Below are 6,479 nucleotides of genomic sequence, written 5' to 3'. Positions count from 1 at the left end.
CAATATTACCACAGGTTTCAGGTAGCTGTTAGGTTTCTTCAACATCCAAAAGCACCTGAGAATCAAGCACTCTATAATTCAATACTTAGTCATAAGGTGTCGAACAAGATACCTATCAAAATGCTTGCTTTTGTACCCCATATGTAGCAATGCTCAATGTCAAACTTTTTTGGTCCGATTGACTGACATACAAACTTTGTTGTTCTGCATACTTGACAATGAATCATTCCCGTTACTGAAATGCTAAGCTTACTGATTTCAAGGGTAAATTTGACTATAGTCTTCCAACTTACTGTTAGATCTCCATGCCCCAAGTACATATGCTACATTGTGGTATCATACGTATTAACAAATGGAAGATGAAACGTCACGACTATGGACTTTTTGGTAAAAATAAGTGTAGTGCACTTTGTGGTCAGCTTTTGTTAATCCGACCAGCAGAATAAGTAAGTGCAGTATTAATATTGTTATTTATCCACAATTATTGAGATTAGATAGACGGTATAGTCCTTCGCATATTTAAGACCTTTGACCGAGTTTATTATCGTACGCATGTGCATAACATAAACAATCTATTATTAGTGCTACGGTTAAGCTTGGCACATGAAATTAGTTCACGCAGGTGGACCGGTTACCTCCTACGAATTTATTCTTAGAACTGCTTGATAATGTTTATCGCTAAACTCATTAGGTCTTTCAACTGCATTATGAAATTTGAATAAATATAGCGAGTACCTCGTGTTAATATTGGCTTACTGAGATGATAATTATGTATCATAGTGCAGATAACAAAAGCAATTTGAACGTTCTAGGAACACATGACTAACAGGCATGTCTCTTTCAAGTACCGATGGTTTTTCCTTTTCTATTTAATGGTATCACGTTGGCTTATAATGGTATTGTTGGTTGTCAGATATCAGACTTGTAATAATCCGTAATTAGTAAGTATAACCATACACTTAGTTTATTACAAACAACTTAATTTAGAGCTGCCTAATTAGCAGTTTCAAAAACATGATAAGACTTATCGAAGGCGGTTTAATTAATATTATTTGTATTCAGTTATTAGGTTTCAATTGGAACAAAAAGTACGTGCATAAAAAAACTAAGCATGTACGACGTAGCTACATACTTTCACTAAGTTTGCTTTTTGCGGAAGTCACATGACAAGGCTTCGACTACTAATTGATCAGCTTACACCTCACGGGACTTGTCAAAGTATTAACGGATCAATGTCCGTTTTAAGATAGGTAATTAACCGAATTTTGACCGCTTAAATGATTCCACCTTAGCTTGATTATTGCAGTGATATCTCGAATTTGATCGAGATTATGTGTTGCGCTTGAACTTAATTTTGCTAAGTATTAGACTATATACTTATTTTAGTGTTTTTTTTAACTAAATGTTACTGTTGTTATTTAAACATTTGAAATCGGATAAAACACGCAAATTTATTAGCCCCCCCACCTTTGGATTCAAATTAAAACACAGATTGCAGTAAAATTGGAAGATTATTAGCGATAGTATATTTATAGTTGGTGAGAGGATTAACAAAAAATACTTATCATTTAATTGTTTCACCCTGACGCCAGTAAACGCCAAGCATTATCGAACCTAGACAGACGCCTATAATTACATAGTAATTACACGGCTGTAAACCTGCGCTATGGTATTTTTAATATGAATAATAAAACAATTATTTAAAAGAAAATTAAACGGTACCTAAGATTTCTGCCAATTAAAAGTCGATATCAGCTCCACGAACATAAAACGAAATTTATAACTGTTATTATTTCTTCGAATTGGCTTTCAGTTACAGTTTCAGTTGAGAACTGTCTGAGTAATGATTACTGCACATTTAAAGTACCAATATAAGCTAATACAGACATTATAGATCTTTGTTACACACGACATTTTATAGATTTTTATCTGCATATAAATCTGAATTCAATTTTGATCTTTAACTCGCTTTAGATCCATAATATCACAGTATTTTTCCACGACGTATCACATGACATTATGTTATAAAACTAGATGTTGAACTGCTTGGACTAGTCTAACCTGTCTTCTTTTTTTGTCCACTTTATAAGCGTGTCCTTCGATGAATTGATACGCCTTTATAATGGTAACAGCACTTTTACTTAGTATAAAGCTAGTTTAGACAACACGAAGCAAATAATAACATTACAAAATTTAATATTATTAAGTTAAATAATATTTATTTACACGTATATTATATGATTACATTTTTCAAATACTCTTTAGAGAGGTTTATAGTAATGTGTATAAATATCATTAGAATGTGTTGGACGCTCGTTGATGTCTTTTGTTACGTAGTTTGTTTAGTACCAGTCAGCGTCTTAATATGTGTTTGTTTGTTAACATATTGTTTCTAATTACGCTTAATTATAATTTGTATATCATTATTATGTATCTACTTACCTAAATTATATACATTTTTCAGTAGAAACTTTATAAATGGTTCCTAGAGTGTTATTATTAGGTAGATAATATAGTCATAAAGGATGATATTTATATTTTAAATAGTTACATGACTATGTTATTCTTATTTTAGCCGACTTAATCGTACTTATAATATTTTAAGGGCAAAAGAGCATCACAAAAGCGCCTTTCAAAATACATACGAAACAGGAGTAGTATGAAAATAGCATTTAACATTGGGTGTGTAAACGTCATTTGGTTCTAAATAAATGTGTGATAATTATAATTATGAATGGCCAGTTCTTAAACATTAAAACTATTTATAGAACAATAGATATTTAACATTTGTCTTTAGACAGATATAACAATTGTTATAATAACATTTGTTACACTAATTTAAATATTGTATTCTTTTTCTGAATCGTCAATACAAAACTTGGTATTTTATTACTCTATTCTATTCATTTAACAAAACTTAATAGGTGATGTGACAAAAGTTATGTCTCTATGGTAGTGTATACCACTACTAACCGCAAGGTCCTAGGTTGAGCAGTCTTTTGCTAATCTATATTGCAATATTTCTTAATAGCGGTTCGGAGTCTGGTAATGTGCCCGGTATATGACAACAGGTTCGATTCCTATAACTTAAGACTGACACGATAAAGCGAAGCGAGTATTTCATACTCCTCTGTACACCTTCAGGTATTACAGGCGTGATGTTATGAATTATGATGACTATAATAAAAGGTTTAGTATTACATGCTCAAACCTCAATCGTTACCTCCTTATAGTCATCTTGACTTAGTACCGAATTACTCAAGCGTTATCATACATTTCCTGTAACTATAAAATTAAGTAACAACCTCAGCATAAGTTATGTCGACGTAGAACATTAACAATCAAATAAATTACCATTAAAGTTGTCGTATTATCTTCGTTGGTATGCGCGTCCTCACGGCGCATGCGCAAAGGCCTCGCTACTCGTGACTGCTCAGTATGCTATGGCCATTTAACTTGTCTATAGAATCGACCTCATGGGTACCATGCGAACTTCGCTTTTTATAGCCTTTTAGCACTAAACGTGTTCATAAAATTAATTCGCCTTATAAACTCTGCTACAGGTTTAGTTACTTACATAGTCTAGATTTTGGAGTGTGATAGTGTATTGGGAAATGGTGCAAAGTTGTCTAGTTTTACGTTATACCTACGCCTTGTAGCATAACTTAAGTTTGATCAAATAATTACTACAAATAATATAGGTAACTAGCTTCAAGCCGCGACTTTGTTCGAATGAAAAGATCGAAGATCTCTCGGGTCTCAAAGTTACATATAACTTAATTCAGGTCATAAACTACATATGTAGATTTGACGTACTGATTGTAAAAAGTTTTTAGATGTATAATATTTTTAGGAACATTGGCATTTCTAAATTGACATTCAAACTCTGCCATCTTATTGAGTTTCACTTAAAAAAAACACAATGAGAACAACATTTTTCTCTTACTTTATTATAATGAATAAGTTTTCAGTAATATATGTCCCACAGCTCAAATTCTAATAGTCTTAGTTGAGGTAAAGGAAAACCGATTTCATGATGAATAACTACATAAAGTAAAGTTCTCATTTAAACTTTACTTTATGTAGTAAACTTAATTATAATTCATGTTAATTATATTTGCCGCAGCACAATCACTGAATGCTGATTGAAACTAATTAGAAGTCGTCAAACTAGCGTAAAGATAATAGACCTATGTAAAATTCACACCTTTATGTTATTTGTGGAGTTAATTATGAATAATACAGACAGTAAATATTAATTATTGAATTACATGGATGAATATTATATTTACTTAATAATAATTTTGTATTACTTGATAGTACATAGCTAATATATAAATATTTTATTTGAGGAGCTCGTGGCTAATTAACAACAGCCGCGGGAATCGATCTACGCTTGCCAAGGTTTGTCAGTGGATGGGTGGCCATATTATACAGCATATATTATACGTATTATAATCCTGGTAACTGGGATGTAGAGGTGCGATAGGCAGTCGTTCCATGTATAATACTGGTATTCAGCTACATAAGACTGAAAGTTGACTCCCATATAGATGGAAGAAACCTCAGGCTAATGATAAGAATTTTCTCCCAATAAACGTGTGTCGTGCGGAACATTAAAGATATACGCGTCAAAGACTCATAGCACAATCACCCGCTAATATTCACAAGGACTTCAAGATAATTCTATGAGAGAGTTAGTGCTCTTGATGTAAGTTTCTCTATCTTAAAGGTCAGATAAATGAAATGTGCTGAAAAGTATAAGACGTCTATCTTTAGAATCATTATAAATCTAATTTAGGTACTTTGTTGAGTGATGGTAACCGTGTGCAATATTTAGGCTCAGTTGGATAAGTAACTGATAGCCTATGGGATGGAATTTTGCTAGTTGTTTAGCAGATCGATTATTTCACACTTATTCATAAGCTGTGAAACAGGTCTTTAGTCATACAGTGAGAGTGCACAAAAAGCGAAGAAAACAGACCTAAAGAACTGCACAAACAATAATATATCTAAGTTTTGTCTTTATCTTGATCTTATATAACTATGTTATATCGTTCGATGTGGGGGGAACAAATGACAGTAGGTAGTCTGGTTTTGTTAGCTAATTTGACTCACATATGAACGTAACAGTCGTGTGGAACTACATATGTATACTATAATTATTCATAATGAGTGCGCGTGTAGACAATACACATTTAATTTGCACATCCATGATATTATAGGTGTATGATCTGAATGTAGGTAGCACGTACATTTTCAATGTCATGCTATACATCATATTGTGTATTGTTTGGTTGTCAAATATTTCACTGGACACTTTTGGATTTTGGAATCGCCAAGTTAACAATCTTCATAAATATAGACGCATTGAAAGGCAAGTAAACGCCCTTAAACTACGTTGTTCTAAGCAAAAAAAAATGTGGTGGAAAACAAGAGAATAAAAGTACGACATGGTAAAATGTTTAAATAATATTTTATTCTTAACTAGAAATATGCTATGAATCTGATAGACTTACATAACGAAAGATGATTAGGAAGTTTTGATCTTTCGGCCCTTTCGCGCACTTCTTTCGGCTCGGATTGTTCATTCGATAATAGTATCTTAACCACAAGGCAGGCAATATTATTTTCATTATGAATATCCATTATTAAAAATTATAAAGGTCAGTGTTGATCTAGTCTGTCCTAACTAATTGCTAGACTACACGATAGTAGGCTAGGAACCTAAAACACGCGACTTTATGTAATTTATTAGTCCGTAGCTTCATTAGATAAATATTACCTAGATATTTATTCTTGGCTTTTCCTATTACTTTACCTGTATGTGTTTAATATTTATGAAAAAAAAAAACGTGTAAGTACATGGAGGTTTTAACAGCAACTCCGCACTGATTCCATAGTATAATGTTTTGTGGCAGTTATTTCCCTTGTAACATACCATAAACTATTGTAGTCAAATGTTTTGTAGTTTGACTTGCTATTTTCCTTAATAAATTGTAGTTGAAAAATGTGACCGGCTACTACTAGGTAAAATGATTTTGAGCTCATTGATGAATTGTTTTAATGATTTTGTGAGTACATAATTAAAAAAATATGGAAAATGCAAGTAGGTATTCACTTGCATGTAGATGCACGTGGAGGTAATGACAATAACAAACCAATCTTAAGCAAGTTTTATGTTTTATAAAATTATTTAATTGCGAGTAGTTTGCGTCATTTATTGTCGAATTAATCTCTGACGCACACTGAGCTTTTAAATTGATAATAATTCGTATTGTAAGATCATTTTTGACGTAATTTTTGTGTATATTATGACAACTTTATCAAATAGTTGGCATAACAAACTAGTATAACCGATAATAGCTAACTGTTACTATCAAATATTTAAACAATAATGGGGATTATTCAAATTACTCGAACTCTATGTGACATGTGTTTGACTGCAAGAAGAAATAAAGTTAATTTATTGTCATGGA

Source organism: Anticarsia gemmatalis, chromosome 10, assembly GCF_050436995.1.
Source record: "Anticarsia gemmatalis isolate Benzon Research Colony breed Stoneville strain chromosome 10, ilAntGemm2 primary, whole genome shotgun sequence".
Lineage (NCBI taxonomy): Eukaryota > Metazoa > Arthropoda > Insecta > Lepidoptera > Erebidae > Anticarsia > Anticarsia gemmatalis.
Note: the sequence above shows the minus strand (reverse complement) of the source record.